Below are 26,274 nucleotides of genomic sequence, written 5' to 3'. Positions count from 1 at the left end.
GCAAAAGTCTAGAAGACTGCTGAAGCATAATATTCTTCTCCTAAATTCCCATTTCACAGATGGAAAGATACTGAGGCCCAGACATAAACTTTATTAATAAATTTTGGGGAATATGAATTCATTAGTTTTGTTGAGTTAAATTTTCTAGTATAAGGCTTACCTCGTTGTCCTTTAGGTTAAATGAGACCGTATCAGTTTCCTATTGCTGTGTAGCAAATTATGACAAAGTTTATTACCTCACAGTTTCTATGGATCAGGTGTCAGGGCAGAGATCCTCTGTTCAGAGTCTCACCAGGCTGAAATCAAGGTGTCAACAGAGGCTGTGATATCACCTGGATTGCAGGATTGTTTCATATATTCATTTGTTTGTGGTGGAACTTAATTTCTTGTGTTTGTAGAACTGAAGTCTTTGGCTTCTAGGATTGCCCACCATTCAACGACAATGTGACTTTCTCCACCACAAAGCAGATTGCTTCTTTCAAGGCCAGCAAGAAAGACAGTCTTTGATGGTTTCAATCATGCTGACTGCTTCTTTCTCTGACCTCTAAGTCATCCTTTAAAGAACTCACCTGATTAGGTCGTGCCCACTCAGCTAATCCCTACTTTCATTAGTTTAAAGTTAACAGAATGGGATTCTTAAAAGGTATCCATCAAATCCCTTCCAATTTGCCACATAATGTAGCCTAATCTTGGGAGTGATATCCCTTCATATTCACAGGTTCTGCCTATAATCAAGGGTTAGGGGATTATTCATTGCATGTATACAAGGTTGCAGGAATCATGGGAGTCATGTTAGAATTCTTCCTACTACACAGAGTCAATTATTTTTTCAATATCATTTTATTCCTACTTTAACTGGGACAAGATGAAAGAAAGGAGAGAAAATTTAATCCATTTCATGTAACACTGCCTTTGGGATGACACTGAACTGACTAAAATTGGGTTTATAAAAGTAATAATCATTGAGCATTATTATGTAATAGATTTTATTCGACGAAATGTATAATATAATCTAGATAGAATTAAACTGGAAAAAAAAGTACAGAGAATTTACAAGCTATAGAGATAATCATAAGAAAATGGGATAGAGATCATGGGTTGACATTTTTGCATTGTCTCAAGCTATGAAATTGGGCAGTTGGATTTGCTAAATGATAAAGTCTCTCCTCATTTGACTGCTATTCAAACATACAATTCCTCATCATGTAATTTTGATAAGAAGTACAGTGAGTCAGAATCATAATAAGGGTAGAAAAATACTTAATTAGAATATGAGTGAGCTCTGCACTCCTCTCAGAGTTCAAAGGTCAGCAGTCCATGGCTCTTTCATATCTGCTTTGGCTTTCATTCTTCTCCTCAGAAGTGGATTTCCTATGACATGAAAGAAACTGAAACATTAGGCCTCTCACTTGCCCATTCCAAGGCCCCAGTGGCTTTTGTGATATAAGGCAGAGTATATGTTTTCATAGACTATTCAAAATAAAATATTTTAATGTAACAGGTTAACACTGCTGTCTCTTTCCATTTTAACTTTCCCTTTACTATCTTTTCCCTGAGGTAGCTGGCATTGGAACAGCTATGAACAATTTTGGGATACAGTGAAGTAGAAGTTGACTTAGGGATCCATTTATTTGAGTTTCAGGGTGATGTATTATGTGATTCAGTCAGTTCCGGGCATAGTTATCACTAGGTTTAGTTATAAATCCACCCAGTGTAGCAAGTTTCCAGGTATATTTTTGCCACCTCCTCTGCTAACTCACCTAGGAATATGACATAAAGATATTAAGAAAATCTTGTTAATCAAGGTCAACAACTACAAGAATATTTAAAACCCAGCATAGTAAGAGAAAACTTGACATGTTTTAAAATAAGTCATCTCATGTGTAAAAAGAAATCCTGATTGATCATTTCAAAAGCAAAATTTCCAAAGATTTACTTTATGAAAAGTCATGAAACAAAAACAAATGTAAACAACTATCAAAGAATTTTTTTGGCTAACAATACTTAAAGAAAGCCTAAACTATCTTTGTAGTCTCCTGTACGGTAATAAGTAATTAATAAATCTGTTATATCAGATTCAAATCAATGAGTAGTAGAGTCAAATAATAACGATGAAAAAAAAATTATAGAGATATGTGAAGCAGCTAATAATTAGAAATATAAAATACTCTTATTTTATGTTTCTATGATCTTTGTGTTGTCTGATTTCTTAATTAATGTTTATTTTCTTATTTTAAATAAATTTATACTTTTATTTTAATTTTGTATTATTTTCTTAAAGAGAACCATCTAGATTCTTATAAGCCTGGAGCTGGATTTACCCCAAGCTCTTCCACTTTATTATCTCAAAGACTACCTTTTGTGGTAGGTTATAACCACTCTCTAATCTCGTGTGCTATTTTATGTTGAGTATTTATTTATTATTTATTTTATTTATTTATTTATTTTGAGGTGGAATCTCACTCTGTTGCCAGGCTGGAGTGCAGTGGCATGATGTTGGCTCACTGCAGCTTCCTCCTCTTGGGCTCAAGCGATTCTCCTCCCTCAGCCTCCCAAGTAGCTGGGATTACAGGTGCATGCCACCATGCCCAGCTAACTTTTTAAATTTTTAATAGAGACAGGGTTTCACCATGTTGGCCAGGATAGGGGGTCTCGATTTCTTGACTTCGTGATCCGTCTGCCTATGGCTTACCAAATTGCTGAGATTACAGGTATGAGCCACTGCGCCCGGCCCAGTATTTATTTTATATTGACATGGAAAGTTAGTTTTTATATACAATTAACACTAACCAGCTCTCTAAACTTTGCTGTGGCTTAACATCTTTGAGTTTCAGTTTCCCTGTTTGTAAAATTGGCATCCAATTGAATGTTTCACATAGCAGTCCTCAACTAAGTGTAACTTTCATTGTTTTGTGTCACTATTGCTATTATTGCTATTATTCTTACATGTAGTGGCATTCTAAATAAAGGCTTTTACCTATAATTGAAGTAGTTTAGCAAAATACATTCGTTCAAAACATGGGCTAGCAAACAAAGGCAAAATTAAAGAAGCATTTTCTGAATGAGTCATACTGGCAGATAAAGGAAAATGATAACAATGATATGACTCTAAACATAGATTACAGTAGAGCCTCTCCAATATTTTTTCCTGAAGTGGCTATCCTATTAGGCAGTACTATATACATGCTGAGTTTTGGCATGTGATTCAATTTATCTCATTAATACTGTTAAAACACTTGAACTGTTAGACAAATACAGAAATTGCCTTGGTGAACCTTTTACCTAATTCTGCAGCGGGATAGGTCGAGGTGGTAATTGAAGAATGGGATATGGACATAGGGTGATTGTTCCATAATTCAAAAGGAAGACAGACATTCAACCTGTGTCTTGACAGGGAGAAAGGGCTATAAACAGCTATAAAATGCACCTATAAAGGGAAATCATTTGAAATAAAAGTCTATAGCTGAAAACACAATCATATTAATAATCAACATCTGTGTGGCGATTTGTACTTTCTAAGTTGCTTTCACCTATGTGATGTCATTTTTCTGGAAGCATAGAGACGTGTACAGAGCCTCTGTGATATATTTGGTATATGTTCACGATCCTACAACTAGAGAACTCATGATTTCTATCACTAATTTATTGTTATTTCCACTACCACAGAGAGTAGTAAATTGTGTCATGTAAGAAATGAGGAAAGAAAGAGAAAGGGGGGAATCAAGTAGAAAGGAGGAAAGTAGGTTGTCGGTAGGGTTAAATATGAAACTGGCATTTTAGAACATGCTACTTGCTGCACAGTATCTCTCAATGGCCGTTCTCACTGAGGATGTGAGCTGGGCTTGGTGGAAGCACTATCGCAAGGAGTCCGCCAGGGTTAGGAGGGTTGCACTACTAAATTGAAACAATAGAAGTGTTTAGAAGAGGTGACCCAAAGCAATATATTTGCTTTATCGAAAAGAAGAAGGACTGTGGAGAGGAGTCAAGGTCTGCAGTCAGAGCTGGAAAAACAGTAAAGAAGTCCAAAGAGCAAGGCAAGAGAGAAATGAGACACTGAATATTAAGGTCATATCAAGAAAGTCAGTAACAGGTTGGAATCACATGTGAAGAAGACTGATGGGAAAAGTGCAGATATAAGGCTTGTGAGGTGAGTATGTGCTTGCCCTGGCCTTTTATACTATGTTCAGGAAATGCATGTAGTAGATATAAAAGTGACTTAAAGAAACATTGTGCTTCAGGTAACAACTAAGTATTTCTTTAGGTCAACAGATTTCTATTATTCTTAGTAGCATAACTGCCTTTAAAATAATTCTTGTGCAGAATTTTGATATATAAATGGATAAAAAAAGAAATTACCTTATTTAGGTGCAGGTAGAATCCAAAGTTATTTCACCAGTCAGCCAGCTGGGCCCTCAGCCCTTCAGGATCCCCTCAGTGGCATTCCTGAATATTTGAGCCTGTATGGTTCGAAAACTACTCTTCTAAATCTTTGAAGACGTGTCTTTATATCAAGTCACATAAACTTACATATTTAGACTTTATTAAATTGGCTGTCTATCACTGAATAATAAATTATTCATTTATTGTTTTTAAAAAGGTATTTACCTTTATTTATGGGGTACAAGTGCGTGCATATATTGCACAGTGGTAAAGTCTGGGTTCTTAATGTACTCACTGAATAATAGTTCAATATGCCCTGATTTTAATCAAAATCAGCACAAGAAACAACTATGAAAACATTTTCATTTTTTAACATTCAGTAGAATTGCCATTAAAAACCTTGTTCATTTCTTGCTTATTTTCTCTGAAATGATTTCATGTGATAAATTCATCTTAGAAAATTGGTCTCAGGGCCTGGCTATTATTATTTTTCCCATCTGTGATAAAAGGTAAGATGTGATGGATTCTAAGCATCTCTTCAGTTATTATATCATTCTAAACAACTTGGTTAATTAACATTTCTTTTAAACACAACATTTATTCAGGAAGTTACTTTGGAGAAATCTTTCTGTTTTCCAGGCTCAGTATGCCATCTGTGCGCCATCCCTCCCTCTCCAGTCTCAAGGGTCTCTTTCTGTTCCCAGACATACCAATCTTATTTCTGTATTAAACCTGTCTCCACTTGCTTTTACCTCTGGCAGAGCCTCACTAGTTGGCACCTCCTCATTTTTCACGTTTTGTTTCAAGTATCATCTTAGAGGAAATTTCCCTGCTGTCTCCATTTAAAGTTGGTTCTTTCCATCTTCTCCACTTTATATCACTTCATGACTTGCCACACAGTAGACATTAAATAAATATTTGTTTAATAAATAAAACATTAAAATTTTAAAATGAAGAATCAATTCCTAACACCAAGAGCTCACTAATTGGTTAGAGACAAAGCTACACACAATAATAATATTTTAAGTATTCTAATGAAGATGTGTGCTACACGTAAACAAAATAAGAAATGTCTAGGCTAGGGAATTCTAGGCAAAGGCAATCACATTTGAGCTGTATTTTGATGAATGGATAGAAGAACATCAAACAAGGAAATAAGAGAAGAATATGCCAGTAAAAGGGAAAATGTGTCCCAAAATACTGAGTTGGGAAAGATCATAGGGAACAAGTTCAGAAGGTAAAGTAGCTTCAGGATTAGGGAAGCAATGCTAAAATATGTGGACTTCATTCTGTAACTGCTGAGGATTTTTGAAGAATTTTAACTGAAAAAGCAATATGAGTTAGATCTTAGGTAAAACAGATTTCACTTGTGTAACAGCGAAGAAAACAAGGTAATGGGTTTCGCTGCTTCTTCTGAAGAAGGAGGAGTAGAATTTCAATCATGGGGGGAAACGTTCCCTTGAAGCCGGGCACAGAGCCATTTGCATTAGTGTGTGTGCACGTGTGTGTGTGTGTATGTGTGAAAAGTACACCCAATGAGCTTAAAAACATGAGGCAAATAACAAATCCAGATGACATAATAATTACCAGTAAAAAAGGGGGCAAGGAAAATAATGTCTAATAAAAAAATTTCTGACTTAACAGTAAGTAGGAGCCATTTTTTTCTAGGTTTACCTAGCCCAGCACCTATGCCCAGCTGGTCAGACATTTTCTTCCAGATTCACTTGAATGTCAGGTTCTAGGCATAAGCTTAGGGTTTCTCATAGAAACACAAACAAGTCATGATATGTACACTCATTAATGAATTCTATGCATTTTCCTTAGTCTTATGTGGTAATTATACTATTTCTAATGGAGAGAATGATCACTTTTCCCTGTCACTACCCAAGAGCATCTCTAGCCTTCTAATTACCCCTCAGTGTTTACTCAATGGATAATCATTATCAGATTAACTTTCAGTGATGGAATGTGTAATTAAAAATGTAGATCAATAAAATGCTATTATGGTTGGATACATTAACACTTAAAAATAATAGCAATTGAATAAACAGAATTATTTGTTTAAATTTAACAAACACAACTGTTAGAATTTTCTCCTAGAAAAGATATGAGTTGAAATGTCTGATAAATCTATGATAAAAAAAACTCACACAATAATTACTTTTGTATAAAAGAAACTGTATAAAATAGGTCACAAAGTTTAACTAACTTCCCCAGAATTTGTGGTGGTTTTTCATTGCAACCCATGGCCTGAAAATAGGTTAGGCCTCTTCTAAGGCTGTTTCCTGAAGGGTTCTTTGTTTTTTCTTTCCTTGCAATGTGGATTCTCTCAGGTCAAGACCAGAAATATACTGAAGTAGCTACTCCTGGACTCCCCTGTTTCTGCTCTTGGCCCTCTTGTCTTTTATTTGCTGCACAGACACCAGAATGATATGTTTGAAAACAAATTAGCTCAGGTACTGCTTTTGCTTAAACATTCTTAGTTAACCTCCCATTGTATTCAGAATAACATCCATCCAATGTCCGTAAAATAGCCAATTCCAATATTCTGGGTATTTTTCCATTACAAGTGGATATTGTGTTTGTCAAAGAATTTTTTTAAGCATCTATGAAAATAATCATGTATTGCTTTCTGCTTAGGTCTATTAATATGTTATAACATATTATTAAATGTCCTAATAGTGAACAAATAGTGCATTCTTCTCATAAATCTCACTTGATCATTGGGTATTATTTTCTTCTTGTGATGTTGGCTTCTGTTTAAAAGGTTTTATTATAGTTTTGCATAAATGATATCAGTCTGTAATTTCCTTCCTGTCTGCAATCTTTATCAGGTTTAGGTATTAATGTTTAAAAGAAATTTCAAAATTTCCTTCATTTTCTAGGCTCTGGAGAAAGTTATATATATCACTGGGGCTATCCAGTCTTTGGTCTTTGGACATGTGGTAGAACTCTGTGATCTAGGATTTGTATTTATATGTTTTTTTAAATACCATTCTCTATTTTCTTCAATGGGAATTGGCATAGTTAAGCTTTCCATCTCTACTATGGTCACAACAATCTATAAAGTAGTCTCTTAAAAATTTTTGAATGTATTCTGTTTCAATGGTTATTTTCCCTTTGTCATATCTTATTCTATATGTTTCCTTTTCCCTTAAGTTGACTAGTAGTCCATCTATTGTTTTTCTGTGCTCTACATACATTTCTATGGCCTTCGATACATTTGCTTTTAATCATTTTGTTTCTTACACTTGCTTTGAATGCACCATTTTTTTAGCATTTTAGTTAGAAGCTTAATTCCATTGTTTTCCTTCTTTTATGGTTATGAATTTATTTATTTGTGTATATTTTAATTTTCCATTGATTCTTACTTAAATATGTCCCATTGATTCTGATTTATATTTTCTTATTAATTTTTAGAAGCTCTGTAATTTTAATTATAATTTTCTTTTCACTCACAAGTTGTTTATTATATGAATTTTTTTCATTTTCAGGTTAAAGGGCCTGAGTTTCTTTATATTGTTATTAGTTCTACAAAATAAAAATCTGAGCACAATAATATTTTAAAGAGTGTTCTGAGTAAGAAGCAATTCATGAATTGTAAAACACCAAACTGAAAGATGTTTAGTGTTCCAATGGCAAATTTTCAGAAGCAGGTAGTTATGAATTAGAAGGTGAATATAGAAGCAAAATAAAGAAATCATTTGATTGGTTGCAGTTACAAAATTCCCTTTTTTGGTTTATCTTTTTAGTCCACTTTCTGCTGCTATAGCAGAATACAATAAATTGAGTAATTTATCAAGAAAATAGATACATTGGCTCATGGTTCTGGAGGCTGGAAAGTCCAAGAGCATGATGCTGGCATCTGTTGAGGATTTCATTCCATGGAGGAAGGCATCACATTGGGAGTGTGCAAGAGAGAGAGAAAATGAAGACCAAGCTTTATTCTTTCATCAGTCTCAATAACTAACCTACTCCCACAATAATGGCATTAACACATTCTTGAGGGCAAAGTCCTCAGTATCCAATCACCTCCCAAAGGCTCCACCTCTAACATTAAATTTAAACATGAGTTTTAGAGAGAGCATTCAACCCATAGCATGGTTGGAAAGTGCCTAGTTAAATAACCATATGTTAAGTGACTGCTTATCAATGGCTGAGGTTGTATAACATAAGCATTTGCCAGAAATGACCCTAGTTAAGTTTTCCATATGTTTGCAATTTAAGCAGGGTTAGGGCTATTTTCATTGTTTTTAATTGTTTCTGAGACAGGGTCTGGTTTTGTCACCCAGGCTGGAGTACAGTGGTGTAATCATAGATCACTGCAGCCTGAAACACCTGGGCCCAAGAAATCTGGGCCCAAGGTAGGTGTCGAGGTGGGAGGATCCATTGAGCCCAGGTGTTTGAGACAGCAGTGATCTATGATCATGCACGTCACCATGCCCAGCTAATATTTCCAGTTTTGAGAGAGAGATGGAATCTCATTATGTTGCCCAGACTGGTGTCAAGTTCCTGGACTCAAGCAATCCTCCTGAGTTGGCCTCCTAAAGTACTGAAATTACGGATGAGAGCCACTGCATCAACTGGTTAAGGCTATTTTTAAAGCCCAGGCTCAGGAATTTACAGGCCTAGTACATATTTTAACTTTGCATTAGCAATTCCCCTCTTTTGGTCATTCTCTCAGCAAGCTAAGAATGTGACCAAATAGCATAACATTAATCTCAGTTACCACTACTGATGTAATTGTTGGAACAAAGAGTCAAGTAGATGTTGTTATCATCAATAGCTTCACTAGGGTTTAGAGTCATATAACCACCATCAGCAATTACACAGTCAGTATTGGTTTCCTTGAGCTGTCTGATCATGATGGAAATCATTTGACATGAAAGGAACTGCTGGAAAGCATTTAAACCCCTCAAAATAATACAATACATGGAGTAGGAGGTAAACACAATAACTATAAAGAGAATAATAGCCAAGGATTGAAAAATTCCCCTGAGCAAAGATTCCTAGGAGCCAAGATTTAACCAACTAAATAAATAATTGTGGGAGGCAATGCTTACCTGATAAAAAGATTTGTACTTGTATTTAAGATCTTTTAAACTTTAGACAACAATGTCTGATTTTTTAACATAGAAATAACACTTTTCACAATTAGGGCAAAAATTCCTCTCAAGCGATTAAAATATCAATACAACTACTATGTTGGCGTACTATTCAGGCCAAATTATTTATGCCAGATTGTACTATTTTAAGATAATTCAAAGTATCATTTGAACTTTTTTCAAATGATACTTGCTGGAATATTAATAAGCATGTTTCCAATTCAGAGACTGCCAACTGAGAAAAAAATAATTCTTACAAAATAATGAAATCTGGAACCCCTTTGTATAATAGGATTTGGAAGATCATAAGAGGCTCATTTGTGAGGGGTTCCTTTACATATGAATGGCACTAAATTAATTGACTTGCATTTAAAAAGTTGTATCTGGTCATTTTAAGTAGAACATAGCCCAAACCACAGCATTCAGATTATTTATGTAGAAAATCTTTATATACGTTGTTGCCACACACAATGAATAATCCAGTACTATTAAAAGAAAAGGATCAAAGTGGATCCTATTACCCACCAGTTGGAGGTGATATAAATGTCACGGTTATTCTTTGCTATATCTACATCAAGATACTGCCAGGCTGAACAATGACGGTTTAGATGGGAGTAGAAACAAAAAACATTTTATGAATTTGATAAAGTAACCCATGTATGCCATAACCAACTAAGAATTATTGACTTCCTCTTCAAATATGCTTTAGATATTGATATATCCAATAAATAAGACTATCATGTATTTTATATACTGGAACTAAAGAAGCATTCCATTTGCCTTTAGAGTTTCTATTAAACCCATGTCTAGTTTTGAGGAGTTGTCTGATAATATGGTTGAAGGTATCATGGTCATGTTCTGATTTTGTATCTGTGTCATTATATACAGTAGTCCAGTCTTCATTATCTATTAAAATCAAAGTATTTCCTTACAGAAGGATTGTGTAATATTGCCTAGATTAGTCCAGTTCCATTAAGGTTTTCTATGCATAAAGATAAATTACCAGTAATAAAATCAAGAGCTATAGGGCATCCCTTGTTTCAATTGCTTTTTCCCAGTGCCCAAGTCACTTGATCATAAATATGCCTGCCCAAGCAAGGATACCAAACATTTTATAAATTCAGCTTCCTAAATTGCTCATGCAAGTGTGTATTGGTACAGGTTCTAGTATTCATTGTGATTGTGCCCATTCATCTAGATGACTACATAGCTAGCAATTGCTTTGAGTAATGAAAGTAGCTATATTTTCAACAGTAGACTATAGAGGATATGCAGTATAAATAGTAAATTTTCCTAAAAAAATAAGAGTTTGAACATTTTATGTTAATGTAAAACAGAAAGAAGTTTCAATCAATGGAGTGGAGTCAAATGGACTCTTGTTCCCCATAGTATGGTAAAGCTGTCTACTTCATAATGTCATCTGGCTGTTCTGAAGATCTAGGTTTATAAGACATTAAGCTAACTGTCCTTTTCTCATTATTCTCAGGGCAGAAGGGTAGTTGAGCAAAAGAGTTAGTAAGTTCAGGGCAAGAAGATAGTTGAATAAATGGGTTAAAGATTCAAAATCACCTTTAGAGAAGGTAGAGGAGGATAAAGGGAGAAAAATTGTCATAGTTTCATCAATTACCATCTAATTTTATTTATTTTCACCCTCAATTTGTTGTTTAAGCTTTAGATGTCTTATTTGTATTTAGTAAAGGGTCTTTTAGAGATTCAATTTTATAATCAGTAAGTCTTTTAGAAGACTCTATATCCATCACAAAATGCATCCCATTGATACTGGGGTGTTCAAGATCGCTTCCTTGCCAATGGATTCAATAAACGAATACTTTTATCTCAAATAAAACTTCTCCACTGCAACTCTAAATCATCTCTGGCAAGATAGTCCACTGCAACTCTAAATTGTCTCTGGCAAGGTAGGTACAACCATGTCTCTAGAAAGGCACAGGTTTTGAGTCCATAATTTTTGAAAATAAAATTAGCTGGTATTCCAGATAGAGAAGTCCCTGACTCCTTAATGCTTATAAACCCATCACTCTCACTCCTTCTAAGTTTTTACCTACCCAATGCCTCCAACTGGAACCAGTTTAGTTCCTGTTGAATACCCAGTTCAATCTCCACACCAAATAGGAATAAATTTACTCAAACTCAGAAAGCTCAGGATGTAAAACGTGGAGCACAGAATAAGAAAGACACTTATTCAGGAACTCCAGTTGCAGCAAGAAAGCGGTGGGCACAATTAGCTCCATGTGAACCTTTCACCTGGCTCCATGATACTACCAGGGGTCACTGGGGATTGCCTTCACATCTCACTTCTGCCACCAAACTGTAAAAGAAAACTCTTAGGTATAATACAATTTTAAAGGTTTATTTAAGAAGCAATTCTTGAATCAGGAAACACCAAACTGAAAGAGTTTAGTGTTCCAATGACAAGGTGCCATAGACAAGTATTTATAGGGTGAATCATTGGTTGTAGTTACAAAATTGCTCTTTTTGGGTTTCCCCTATTGAAAAGTCTCTAGGCACATAACCACGTTAGCTGGCTGCTCATCGTTAGCTGGATTTTGTTTCTGTCTAACATAAGAATTTGCCAGAAATGCCCCAAGTGAAGTTTCACTTATGCTTGCAGTTTAAGCAAGGTTCAGACTATTTTTAAGGTCTGTTTGGTTTTGTTTGCCAGGAATTTTTCGGGCTTGGTCTTCATTTTAATTTAACAGTTTCTAGTTTTATTCTATTGCGATCAGTGTGTGCTGTTATAATATTTCTACTTTATAGAACTTACTACTTTTCTTAAATTCCCCACATATGATTATATTTTGGGACAGTTCCAATATTTTTTTATTTTTTTTTTTTTTTTTTTTTTTTTTTTTTTTTTTTAGACGGAGTCTCAGCTCTGTCACCCAGGCTGGAGAGCTGTGGCCGGATCTCAGCTCACTGCAAGCTCCGCCTCCCGGGTTCACGCCATTCTCCTGTCTCAGCCTCCCGAGTAGCTGGGACTACAGGCGCCGCCGCGTCACCTGGCTAGTTTTTTGTAGTTTTAGTAGAGACGAGGTTTCACCGTGTTAGCCAGGATGGTCTCGATCTCCTGACCTCGTGATCCGCCCGTCTCGGCCTCCCAAAATGCTGGGATTACAGGCTTGAGCCACCGCGCCCGGCCTGACAGTTCCAATATTCTTAAGATGAATGTTTGCTATTATCAGGATGTACACTTCAATATGTCGTCATAAGACTGTCCTTATTGATTATGTTGATCAGGTCCTCTGTATTCTTACTTGCTTTTTTGGCCACTGATCTGTCTTGTACAGAAAGTGGAATTTAAAATTGTTCTCATATTACTGTATTTTTATCTATGTATTCATGAATTTCCTGTAATTTTTTCTTTATGAAGATAGTTACTATCATTTTGTGTACATATTCATAGCTGTTATATAATTATCCTAAATTGTTGGCTTTAGCATTCGTAAAAGTGTCCTTTGTTGAATTTGATGCTTCTTAATGCAAATTACACTTTGAAATCAGCAAAACAATGTCTATTTTATTGTTTCTATTTGCCTAGTATATATATTTTGAATGATTTTATTTGTTAGCCTTTTTGTATTATTCTTCAGACATGTCACTGGTATACAGATTATGGTTGGGTATTTCTTTGCTATACAAATTTGAAAATAATTTTCTTTTTAATAGGTGACTTCAGCCTATTCATATTTATTGATATAACTGATATATAGCATTATTTTAAAATTTTCAAGTTAAAAAATACCTTAGTGATCATATAGCTAAAAGGTCTACTAGAAGTTTTAATATGTTACACTAAAATAAGTGCAGAAACTGAATCACACTCTCTTCTAGACTCTCAAAATTCTAAATAAGGATGATAGAACCCCTTATGTTTTGGTAAGAGTGTGTGTGTGTGTCTGTGTGTGTGTGTGTGTCTGTGTGTGTTTCTATGTCTGTGTGTGTGTGATATTTTCATATGCATCTTTTGAGCTACTCTACACACACACACACACACATACACCCCCCTCAATAATATGAGCTACTTGGTTTTATGTGCAACCTCCACCTCATTATTCCTCATTCCGCTGCCACATGCATACAAACATCACTAGAATGCCAGGCACATGGTAGGTGGTCAGCAAATATTTGCTGTATTAATTAATAAATACATAAATAACCCAGAGGAAGGACCCTGTTAAAAGTTAATTATATTTGTTAAATTATGTGAATTCATCCCTCCAATTGCCTGTGGAGTAAAGTTATAGATAAATACAATGTATTTATCTTTCTGGTTTGGTGGAAGACAGTCTAATGGTTTTAATGCATCCTGTTTTCATGTAACATTTTCTGTCTTTAATGGTTTCTAAGGTCAAACACCAAGTAACTGTCTGGCTATGAACAGTCCAGCTTATTAAACTGCACTTTCTGTGTTTTTAACTTTATCCCAAAATCATATCACATTTGAAAAACTACTTAAACCATTGCCTGAGATCTTCAATCTATCTTAATAAGATGATAGAAATCTATCTTATTTCTATCATACTTGGAATACGATTCAGATTCCAGGCGCAACCCCACTGTATGGACTAACATAATTGCTCTTTTTAGGGAACCAAGGGAATTTGAAATAATGTTGATTTATTGGCGCCTTAGGAAAGCATTGGTATCACAGGCTTATTAGTGCTTTCTCCCAGTTTCTAGTGTTCTGATTTAGTTTCCAGAAAAAATACGGAGGTTTTAACTTTGAATTTGGATCATTAATTTCACTGAGTCATTTGGACAGCAGGGTAGTTAAAGCTTCCTCAGCAATTTGAATGAAAGAAGACTTTGAAAATGCCTCAGTCGAATGCTTCTTATTCTAAACTGAAAGCTTTCATTAGAAATAAACTACACTGTCCATGGAAGATTTATGAGTATATGATTGAATCATTAATGACAGATATGATGATAATATGTGCAGCTTTCCAAAATGCGTAAGTGAAAAGTATCATTTTTATTTTCAACGTGTCATGCATGATATCAATTTAATTAAAATAAAAAGAACATGCTTGTGAAAGAATTGCTATAGTATTCAAGTTGGGTGTTCCTGTGAATACTTAGAGGAATTAAAAGTTACACAAAATAAAGCAGTGACTGAAAAATATTTGGGTTATCATTTTAAAATAATTAAAATAAAATAATTTTGCTATTAAAAGTCAATATTATTTCATTGTTTAAAATATTTACAAAGTACTGATTGGCAGAAAAGAGGAAAACATCTCAGCTGTTTAAGATTTTGGTATTAAAACTTGTAGAACCTTTTAATAAATATATATGTAGGGGCCTTCATAGTTTGTTTTAAATTAGAGTACCCACATCCATATTCTTTCCTTTCCATCTTAGTCTTCTACCTTTATTTTCTTAGTTAGTTTAGCTTACAGTTCATCAATTTCATTGATATAGTCAAAGAACTGATGTTCAGTTTTGTCAATTTTCTCTTTTGTTTTACTATTCCGTATTTCACTAATTTCTCCTTTAATCCTTATTATTTCTTTCCACCTGCTTGCTCTAGCATTAATGTGCTCTTTTTTATTTTCTATTTTATTTTTTCATAGACATTTTCTTGTTTTGACTGCCCAGTGTCAGCACATTTTTTTTGTATATTTGAGGGATTCCTTACCTTGTAAACAATAATTAAAGGTTGATCTTGCCTGTGATTATTTGGCTGGGGACACTCTCCTCACTTTTCCAGATTTTTGACCAACATGTTTAGAAGGGAGTTCCTAAGCTTGGCTAATCATCATAGTTCATCCTATAGTTACCAAAATAAGAGGAAATTCTTTCTTGCAATAATAATAAAGGCAGCAGGTCCTTCTCTTTTCTACTGATTAAAATGGTGGCAATTCAAGCTGCAGTGTTTTAAAATGAGGATGTGTAAGTCCCTCAACCTTATTTTCCTTTCTCAAGATTGTTTTGACTGTTCTTAATCCCTTCCATTTTCACATAAATCTTAGTATTAGCTTGTCAAATTATTCAAAAAACATTCAGCTGAAATTTTGATAATGCTAGTTTTAAATCTGTAGATTAACTTGGGGAGTGTTGCTATCTTAATAATAACTTTATGTCTTCCGATGCAGAAACAAGGTTTGTTTAACTGATCTAGTTTTCCCTTAATTTCTTTCAACAATGTTTTATAGTTCACAGCATATAATTTTTTCACAGGCTTTGTTAAATATATTTTAAGCATTATTTTAATGCTATTATACACTGAATTGTTGCAGACTGTTCACTGCAAATATATATATATACATAATTGATTTTTGTATATCATTATTTTGTTCTGCAACCTTGTTAAACTCATTTATTCTATTTTTTACCAGTTTCCTTTGAAATTTCTAAATATAAGATCATGTCATCCGAAAATAGATGGTTTTATTTCTTTCTTGGTAAGATGACTACCTTTTATTTCCTTTTCTTGCTTAATTATTTTGCCTAGAACTTCCATTTCAATATTAAAAAGCAATAGCAAGAGTCAATATCCTTGTATATTTTATGATCACTCAGTCATTCCCCATTAAGTATGATCTTAGTCCTAGATTTTTGTAGATGCCTTTTATGAGGTTGAGGAAGTTTCCTTCAATTCCTAGATCACTAAATATTTTTTATTAAAAATGTGTTGGATTTTGTCAAATGTTTTTCTGTATTTATTGAGATATTCATGTAGTTTTATCTTTTGATACAGTGTATTACATTGATTTTCAGATGTTAAAACGAACTTGTGTTCCTTTGGTAAATTCCACTTGATCTTGGTACATCATTCAATTTACATGTTCCCTGGATTTGTTTTGCTATTTTTCTTATGATATCTTTATCTGGTTTATGGTAATACTGGCCTCATACAACAAGCCTATGCTTTTTTTTTTTTCTGGGAGACGTTTAAAGTACCAATTTAATCTCCTGATTTATTAGTTATAGGTCTATTCACATTTTCCATTTCTTCTTAAATAAGTTATGGTTGTTTTGTCTTCTTAGGAACTTGTCCATTTCTTCTAGGTTATCCAGTTTGTGGGTATACAGTGGTTTGTCATATTCCCTTACAATCCTCTTTTTTTTTTTTGAGACAGAGTCCCGCTCTGTCGCCCAGGCTGCAGTGCAGTGGCTGGATCTCAGCTCACTGCAAGCTCCGCCTCCCGGGTTCACGCCATTCTCCTGCCTCAGCCTCCCGAGTAGCTGGGACTACAGGTGCCCGCCACCTCGCCCAGCTAGTTTTTTGTATTTAGTAGAGACGGGGTTTCACCGTGTTAGCCAGGATGATCTCTATCTCCTGACCTTGTGATCCGCCCGTCTTGGCCTCCCAAAGTGCTGGGATTACAGGCTTGAGCCACCGCGCCCGGCCAACAATCCTTTTTACTTACGAAAGGTCAATAGTGCCCTCTTTCCTTTCTGCCTTAGTCTTCTACCTTTATTTTCTTAGTTTAGCTTACATTTCATCAATTTCATTGACATAGTCAAAGAACCGATGTTCAGTTTTTATCGATTTTCTCTTTCGTTTTACTATTCCGTATTTCACTAATTTCTCCTTTAATCCTTATTATTTCTTTCCACCTGCTTGCTCTAGCATTAATGTGCTCTTTTTTTTTTCTTTTTTTCTTTTTTCTTGTTTTTTTTGGTGTTCGGTGTCTTAACATTAAAGTTTAAGTTTTCTATGTGATATCTTTCTACTTATTAAATACATCCAGTATAGTTATACATTTCCCTGCAAGCATGGCTATGTTCACTGCATTCCATTGCCTTTTGATTGAAGTGTTTAATTCATTTGCATTTAGGATAGTTTCTTATAAGTCAGAACATGATCTTCTCTTTTGGTTTTATTTTCTATTTTGTTCATGTCTTCTTTGTTCTTCTCTATTCCTTCTTCATGGCTTTCTTTTAGGATAAGTGAATATTTTCTTGTACAATATTTTTATTCCTTTTATAATTTTTTATTTATTAAAAAAATTTGATGTTTTCTTTGGGGGTTACCATATACATTATCTTACCCTAATCCTCTACAAATTTTTACTAATTTAATTCCAATGAGATACAGAACATTGTTACTACATAGGTCTATTTCTTCTTCCTCCTTTACATAATATTATTGGTATACATGCTGCATCAGTTATGTGTTACACCTCCAACACTCTGTTGTAACAATTATTATTTTATTTAATTTTAATTTGTTATAAAGCTAAGAGAAGAAATAACATCAAGCACATAATTGTAGAGATTGTAATAATAACTTTCTTATTTACCATGTCTGGTTTTCTTTACTTGTTCCTGTGAATTCTAGTTACTACCTGGTGTCATTTCCTTTTTCCAGTATAGCTTTGCTCTCACCCACCTCCTCTTGCTTTTATTGCCAAATAATTTACATTTCTATATGTCACAGGCTTAACAATACAATTATATACACATTATTTTATATAATTGATAAATAAAATAAGAGATGAAAGGAGATGAAATGTAATTATACAGTCTAATTGTCTACATAATTACCTTTACCAGTACTCTTCATTGCATATGTGTGCACACGCATGGATTTGAACATTTCTTTTTAGGATCACTTGCTTTCTGAAGAACTTTCTTTTTTTTTTTTTTTTTTTTTTTTTTGAGACAGAGTCTCGCTCTGTTGCCCAGGCTGGAGTGCAGTGGCATGATCTCAGCTCACTGCAACCTCCGCCTCCCAGGTTCAAGGGATTCTCCTACCTCAACCTCCTGAGTAGCTGGGATTACAGGTGAGCACCACCACACTCAGCTAACTTTTGTATTTTCAGTAGAGACAGGGTTTCACCATGTTGGTCAGGCTGGTCTGAAACTTCTGACCTTGTGATCCGCCTGCCTCAGCCTCCCAAAGTGCTGGGATCACAAGTGTGAGCCACCGTGCCTGGCCTCTTTAGTGTTTTTTGTAAGGTGGATTTGTAAGCAACAACTTCTTTCAGTGTTTGTTTATCTGGGGATGTCTTTATTTGCCTTAATTTTAAAACCTTGTTTTGCTTTTGCTTAATATAACATTCTTGCTTAAAAGTGTATTTTTCAGTACTTTGAATATATCACCCTAGTGCCTTCTGGTATCTATTATTTTTGATGAGAAATTAACTATTAATATTATTGGGGTTTCTTTTATCTGATGTTATTTTTTCTCTTGGTACTCTCAAGATTTTTTTCTGTATTCCTCTCAATATTTTTACTGCAAAGTGTCCGGATGTGAATCTGTTTTTGAGACGAGATCTTGCTCTTTCACCCTGCTCAGGCTGGAATACAGCGGTATAATCATAGGTGACTGTAACCTTGAACGCCTGGGCTCAAGTGACCCTACCTCGTCAGCCTCCAGAGTAGCTAGGACCACAGATATGTACCTGTGCCTGGCTAAATTTTTTAATTTTTTGTTTTTATACAGGTTGGTTTTGGTTATGTTGCTCAAGCTGGTCTCTAACTCCTGGCCTCAAGCAATCCTCCTGCCCCTGCCACCCAAAGTGGTGGGATTACAGAAATGAGTCACCACGCCTGAACCAATCTTTTTGACTTATTTTAGGTGAAGTTTCTTGAACTTCTTTGATGATAGCTTTATAATTTCATCAAATTTGGGACATTTTAAGGTATTATTTCTTTGAATATTTAATTCTTTTCTCCCTCTCTCTAGTATTTCAATTATACATATGTTTTTTCTGCTTAATACTTGGCTATAGTTCTTTGGGATTATATTCATTTTTCTCAAATATTTTTTTCTCCCTCTTTTCTGTGGATAACATAATCTCTATTAAACTATATTCAAATTTGTTGTTGGGACCCTCCAGTGAATTTCTCTTTTATGATTTTACTTTTCAAATATAGAATTTTTATTCAGACCTTCTATGACATTTATCACTTTATATTCTATGTTTGGAAATTTTTATCTTTTCATATGTCATTATGGTTTACCTTTATAACTTTATTTCTTTGAGCATGTTTATAATGGCTTCTTGGAAGTTTCTGTCTGCTAAGTTTGACATCTGGCCCCTCTGACAGGCAGTTTCTATTGCCTGTTCATTTATCATAATTTTTATTTAATATGCACATTTTAGATAATGTATTTTGCTAACTTCCTACTGAGCACACCCAGGGCTTATTGTTATTTGCTTATCTATTTGTTTAGTTCTTTGGTGAGGCTATTTGGATAAAGCCTATATCTCTCACAGTGCGTAGACTTTATCTTCCCTCCTCAAAAAGTAGAGTGTGGGACATGTGTCTAGTGTTTTTGAGATTACAGTGGTGTTAACAGGGCTCCTGTTACCTCCATTTTTTATCTCTCTTTTAATCTGTGTGCTTCTATTGGTATAACACTCAGCTATTAGACTAACTAACCACTAGCTTATTGTTCTAATTTTTTCAGGACTCTGTGGAAAAAGAATGTTCTTGACCTCTCAGCTGCAGAAAGCTTGATTTTAGCCTCTCCAACATGAAGCTTGGAAAGATAAGGAAATATGGCAAATCACCTCTCCCAGGGAAATGTTATAGTCCTTAAACGAAATGCAGGTGTTGGGGACAGAAAGAGCCCTGTTTTTTGGCCTCACCTACCTGGAGTGAAATTTACACCACGGTGAATTGAGATAGGAAGAGTGAGTCATAATTCAAGTGCCACAGAATTCTGATGAAATTCAACAGATTTTCTTGGAGATTTTCTTGAATAAATGTTTATCCATTTGCTTTATGTTCTTATGAAAATTTCCAAAGATTAACTAGCTGGATGTTTTACATTATAGTTGGTTCACTGCAGAGAAATTCATATGAGTCTTCACCATTCTAGAAGTTGTTATCTAGCTCGTGTCCTTTTGATAAATGGTCATTTTGCTTAAATTAGCTAGAACTGGTTTCTATTATAATAATTGCAGCTAACTATAATACTTTCAGTTATGCTCCTCTACCACCTGCACCAAACACTTACACAGAAACACAGAAAACTGCCAAATTGAGACCTATCATTACTTTATGTACAAAGTATTTTTGTTGAAATATGTGACCTTTGCTTAAAAGTTATAAATTATCTTTAATAGTAGGCAATTGAGTATTTTTTGTTTCAGCAAACTTATTTTATTTTATTTTTATTATTTTTTGAGATACAGTCTCGCTCTGTTGCCCAGGGTGGAGTGCAGTGGTGCGATCTTGGCTCACTGCAAGCTCCACCTCCCATGTTCAAGGGATTCTCCTGCCTCAGCCTCCCAAGTTGCTGGGATTATAGGTGCCCACTGCCATGCCTGGCTAATTTTTTTGTACGTTTAGTAGAAACGGGGTTTCACCATGTTGACTGGGCTTGTCTTGAACTCCTAACCTCAGGTGATCCACCCGCCTCACCCTCCCAAAGTGCTGGGATTACAGGCATGAACCACCGTACCTGGCCCGGTTCAGCAAACTTTTAAAAAGACAAAAGTGAACTTCAAGATGTAGTTTCCTTCCATTGATGCAGATGTCATATAAATATAAGATGGAATAATTCTGCATATATGATACATATTCTGACTTTTTTCAGCTAATATATTGTGAATGTTTTATAATTCAATAGTCACTAATGTTAAATTTTTAACTTCAGATTCTTAAATGCAATTGGGAAATCATGAACATTTTGGCATTTTGTTCTGAATTCTGGATATGATTTTAGGTAAGTCCATGTACATTTTAGAAGAGGAGAATGCCTATAATGTGTATCCTATTTTTGCAATGGTCTGTGACTCTCATATTTCTAAGAATCATAATGTACAGTGACAGTGACCATTAACATAACTGAATAGCATTTCAGTTATTGATATATGGCAATTTATTTAACCATTTCTGTATACAGGAGCTAGATTGATTCTAATTTTTACTCTTATGACTAATGTTGTCATGAGTAACCATTTTTTAGCTAGGTATTTGAACGAATCCTTCTTAAAACTAATTGCTATGATTGAAATTGCCTACAGAAAGCATATGCATATTTTAAGGCTTTTAGTATGTATTGCTAAATTATCCTCTAGAATGGGTGTATTAGCTCTGTTACCAGAAAATCCTATAAATTAGCTAATTTTATAGAGTAAAAATGGTCTATGGTGTCTGTGGTCATAAACTAGTAAAAAAAACTGGCCATGATAATTAAACATATTGAGTTATGTTTCCCTCTTACTACAGATATATGATAGATATATGATGCATAAACTTCTGTAGTTGCACTTCTGCACCTTTAGTACTAGTAAAAAGCCTAACTCCAATTGCAAAAAAAAAAAAAAAAAAAAAGGCCTCTTAATGATGGCAGCCAGCCACATTCATTCCATTGCTTACCTGATGTGGATCCATGCAGAGTGGTCTGGCTTCATCATCCTTAGAATTTTCCATGACATACCTCGTGAGGCAGCCATCTCTCAACTACACTACAAAATACATGCATTTACAACTTTGGTAGACATCCCCTGGCTTCTACCTGCTGCTGGGATACAAATACTTCTATACCGTCTCAGATCCTCTGCTGTGACAGAAACGTTGTCAGATAAATCGAAAGTTCAGATTGGGATTTGGCTACCTGCCTGTGTGATATGTTGATATCAATGGGAAACATTTGTAAGCCTCCAAAACTATTTTTTTGGTCCAAGATACAAAATCTTTTATCATGCAATACTCATCTTGAAGAACTGTAAGGAACCAAGTTTATGATTTATAGTTATTCATATTTGAAATGATTTGTGGTTTTCCTTCTGTGCAGAGCTGGACACAAAATGAAGCCTTCCGATGACACTTCACATTACAGTTTCTGGACTTGAATATTTTCAGTTTATGGGTTTTCATTTCTGCATTTGAGTGCATCGGTATTACTGCTGAGAAAGTTTTGAAACTAGATTTTACTTCTTTTTATCTCTTTCTCTTTTACTCTCACACTTCCAACTACTTTCTGGCATTCTCAGGCATTCCATCTTATGTGACTTGGAATAACAGAAATGGCATTTTTTTTGGTAACTCTGAATAATATCCCCATTCAATAAATGCTACTTGGATAACTGGCTAGACATATGCAGAAGATTCAAAATAGACCCCTTTCACTTACGAAAAAATCAACTCAAAATGAATTAAAGACTTAACTGTAAAACCTAAAACTATAAAGACTAGAAAAAAAAATTGTAGCAAATACCACTCTGAACATTGGCCCAGGCAAAGGCTTTATGACCAAACTCTGAAAGCAATTGCAACAAAAACAAAAATCGACAAATGGGACTTAGTTAAACTAAAGAGCTCTGTATAATAAAAGAAACTATCAACAGAGTAAACAGACAACCTGTAGAATCGAAGGCAATGTCTGTAAACTATGAATTCAACAAAGGTCTAATATCCAGAATCTATAAGTAATTCAAACAAATCAACAAGAAAAATAATTTAAAAAATGGGCAAAGGACATGAACAGACACTTCTCGAAAGATATATATGTAGCCAACAAACGTATGAAAAAATGCTCAATATCACTGATCATCAGAGACATGTGAATCAAAATGATAACAAGATACCATCCCATACCAGTCAGAATGGCTATTATTAAAAAGTCAAAAAATAACAGATTCTGGTGAGATTGTGGATAAAAGTTATACCCCTATCCATTACACTGCTGGTAAGAATGTAAGTTACTTCAGCAATTGTAAAAGGCAGTGTGGCTATTCCTCAAAGAACTTAAAAAAGACTCACCATTCAACCCAACAATTCTATTATTGGGTATATACCCAAAAGAATATAAATCATTTTGCCATAAAGACACACGCATGTGTATATACATCACAGTACCATTCACACTAGCAAAGACATGGAATTAACATAGCTGCCCATTGATGTCAGACTGGAGAAAGAAAAAGTGGTACATGTTTACCATAGAATACTATGCACTATAAAAAAATGAGATAATGGCTTTTTCAACAACATGGATGGAGCTGGAGGCGATAATCCTAAGTGAATTAATGCAATAACAGAGAACCAAGTATCGTGTGTTCTCTCTTTTAAGTGGAAGCAAAACATTGAATACACATGGACACAAAGAAGGGAACAATAGACACTGAGATCTATTTGAAGGTGGAGGATTTGGTGAGGGTGAGAATTGAAAAGACTACTTATTAGGTATTATGCTGATTACATGGGTGACACTAAATCCCCATGACACTCAATTTACCCATGTAACCCACCTGCACATGTACCCCTTAAACCTATAATAAAAATTAGAAAGAAAAAAATTAAAAAATTAGAGATATATTTTATAGTATTTCAATGGAATAAGCTGGACTACAACAAATACATCTATACTATAAGATAAAGAATCTCTATTTTCCTGTCTTGAAAGACAAATAAAACACTGTGAACATCTGACATCTGAATCCAAAAGTTGGGGATGTAAAGCAAAGTTTAAATTTCTATTGTTTAGGACTAAATATGAAATGAAATTGCTTAAAAACCTCCTGCATTAGAACATTCAAATGTTTATTCATAGTATTTTCATTCTTATTCTGGCCCATACATTGCTGGATGAAGCAAGTTTATTCTAAAATTGGTATAAATTTCATTTTGTGTCTCTTTTAAGACATTTGTGAAATTTAATTAAATCAGTTGAAGAAAAGTAAAGACTTCCAAAGACTCAACTGTCAATACAGCATTGCGTTTGAGTGCACAGCCTCTGGAATGGTGCAGAACTGGATTTAAACCTCAATTCTGCCAAAACCTACCTCATATCTACATTATATTAGTTACGTTATCTTTCTGAGTCTATTTCTTGATATATTAAAAAGGGCATATCAACATGAACCTTATAAATTGTTATAAAAATTGAATGAGATAATTATTTAGTGTTTAACATGATCCCTGGCACATAAATGGCTCTTCTTATGTGGAAATCAACATCCTAGTATACAGTAGGTGCTCAGTGAAGACTTGTTTAATAATAGAATAGAATATCTTTCTAAAGAATGCCGGATTAAGAATAAATTTTCAAGTTTGTGTTTAAACATTGTGCAGAATATGAGAAAAAGGTATCAAAAGGACATTTTTTCCTGCTTAGTGCTGTCCATTGCTGCAGTCTCATGCATTGAGCACTTAGAAATTCCTGAAAGATTTTTCAGTGCACTATTGCTAATCTTTTGCTAGTTTCCTACTTCCTATGGTAGGAAGGACTCTGCAATAACCTGAGATCACATAACAACTTGGCTGCTGCTGCCTCATATTTTAATTGCTTTCATCTTGCATCTCAGTATTTGAAGAAAATCAATACAAAAATCTATTGAAATTTACATTCATTTGTATTTTTAGAAATTTTAAAATACTTCACCCACATTGTCTCATATAATACCGGTAATGGCCTTGTAAAGTCTCCAATTCATAGATAAAGAATTTGAGCATAAAGTTGTGACATGGTTGAATGTCTATAGGAATAAGCAGAGCCTGTCTCCTAACTCTTGATTCCCTGCCTGTCACCTCCAGTTTAGCCGTAACACTCCTCATACTTACCCATAAAGCAATAGTTATTTCTGGTGTGTTTCCCTGGAGGGCTTCCTCTGCACAGTAGTCAAATGTCCAATCATAATCATTCCTTTTCCGATTAAAGCTCTGATCTCCCTGGGAGATCAAAGGGTAGATGTCCTCTAGAGAACCAGCTTTAAACCTTTAATTTTCCTTGTGATGTTAATATGAATGAAGAGTCTTAGGGAAAATTGCAGGTGAAACAAATACATGAGCATGAGAAGCCAGGGCTTGGAAGGCTTGAAATTCAGCTGCTGTCTCAATTAGAAATTTGGCCCAGAGTCATAATTCCCCCTTCTTTGTGCACATTTTCATAAAACTCTATGTAAGTTAAAGGCTAAAAAGATATGTTAATGTTTAATGCTTTTCAATTTTGGACCAAACTGTTAACCCCTGCTGTCAGGTTCCAACCCAAGCTGGGGTCCAAGGGGAGGAGGTGGACAGGTGGCGGGTAGCTGAAAGAACACTTGAGGGACCCATAGGTAGATGAGATATGGCTTTACTCTCTCTCTCTCTCTATCAGCTTTTGTCTCAGCCACCATCTCTAGCCGCATCCCCTCTCAGTGCTGGCTCCACAGCTCCTGCCACCCCTACACCTGCAGCTGCACTCCCTGGTGTGCTCGTCACTTCCTGGCTCCCCATTGTCCACTTGCAAGTCAGTCAGGAGCTCTGTCTCTCAGAATCAGCAGTGCAGTTCAGTTATGTTACTTAGAGACAATAATGACTTAGAGCCAGGTGATGAGCCCACCCATAACATGGTTATATAATTGTGGTTATATAATGCATGAGATTGTGTGCCTGCACTCCAATCCTGCTGTGTCATCTTGCACCAGATATCTACCTCAACCTATTCTTGACTGAAGTACAGGTATTTTCCTTACACTCCACCCACTAGGCCAAGGGAGTTCTTCTAGTAGGGAGACGCACCCACAGGGCAGAACCTCCAGGCCAGTGCTCCAAGGAATAGTCAATCATGGAGGCCATGTATTAAATACCCAAGGAGTGACTTGTAAATCTTACTGTAGACTCTCCCATCAGGGGACTACAATCGCCTGCCATCTGCAGTGGGGGGCTTGGAGGGTCCATGGCCAAAGCCAGGTTTTTGTTCCCCTTCCTTTAGGGGTGTTGGGGCAGACCACAACAGATTCCATTCATCCCCATAACTGGTTGGAGGAGGTCATCCTTCCTCCCTTGGGTCTTGCCACATGTCTTGGCCCCAAACAGGCCAGTGACCAACTAGTCAATTCTGTATCTTCCAGGTAGTTAACCACAAGGTTAAGCCTCAATA

The 26,274-nt window shown here is 35.1% G+C and overlaps 2 long non-coding RNA genes across 2 annotated transcripts in view; one reads left to right on the top strand and one right to left on the bottom strand.

The window, feature by feature from the left end:
* LOC108519435 (uncharacterized) overlaps positions 1–21,127 on the top strand; it is a 91,787-nt gene extending 70,660 nt beyond the window's left edge. The window contains exons 6-7 of the long non-coding RNA XR_001882622.1: positions 19,870–20,095; positions 21,064–21,127. This is a non-coding gene — a long non-coding RNA (uncharacterized LOC108519435). The remainder of the gene's footprint in view (positions 1–19,869; positions 20,096–21,063) is intronic.
* The window catches only part of LOC108519438 (uncharacterized), a 180,266-nt gene that overhangs the window by 135,305 nt on the left and 18,687 nt on the right, over positions 1–26,274 (bottom strand). The window lies entirely within an intron of this gene.

This window comes from Rhinopithecus bieti, unplaced genomic scaffold (assembly GCF_001698545.2).
Source record: "Rhinopithecus bieti isolate Rb0 unplaced genomic scaffold, ASM169854v2 scaffold_2350, whole genome shotgun sequence".
Taxonomy (NCBI): Eukaryota; Metazoa; Chordata; class Mammalia; order Primates; family Cercopithecidae; genus Rhinopithecus; species Rhinopithecus bieti.
Note: the sequence above shows the minus strand (reverse complement) of the source record. Positions and strands in the feature narration are given on the sequence as shown.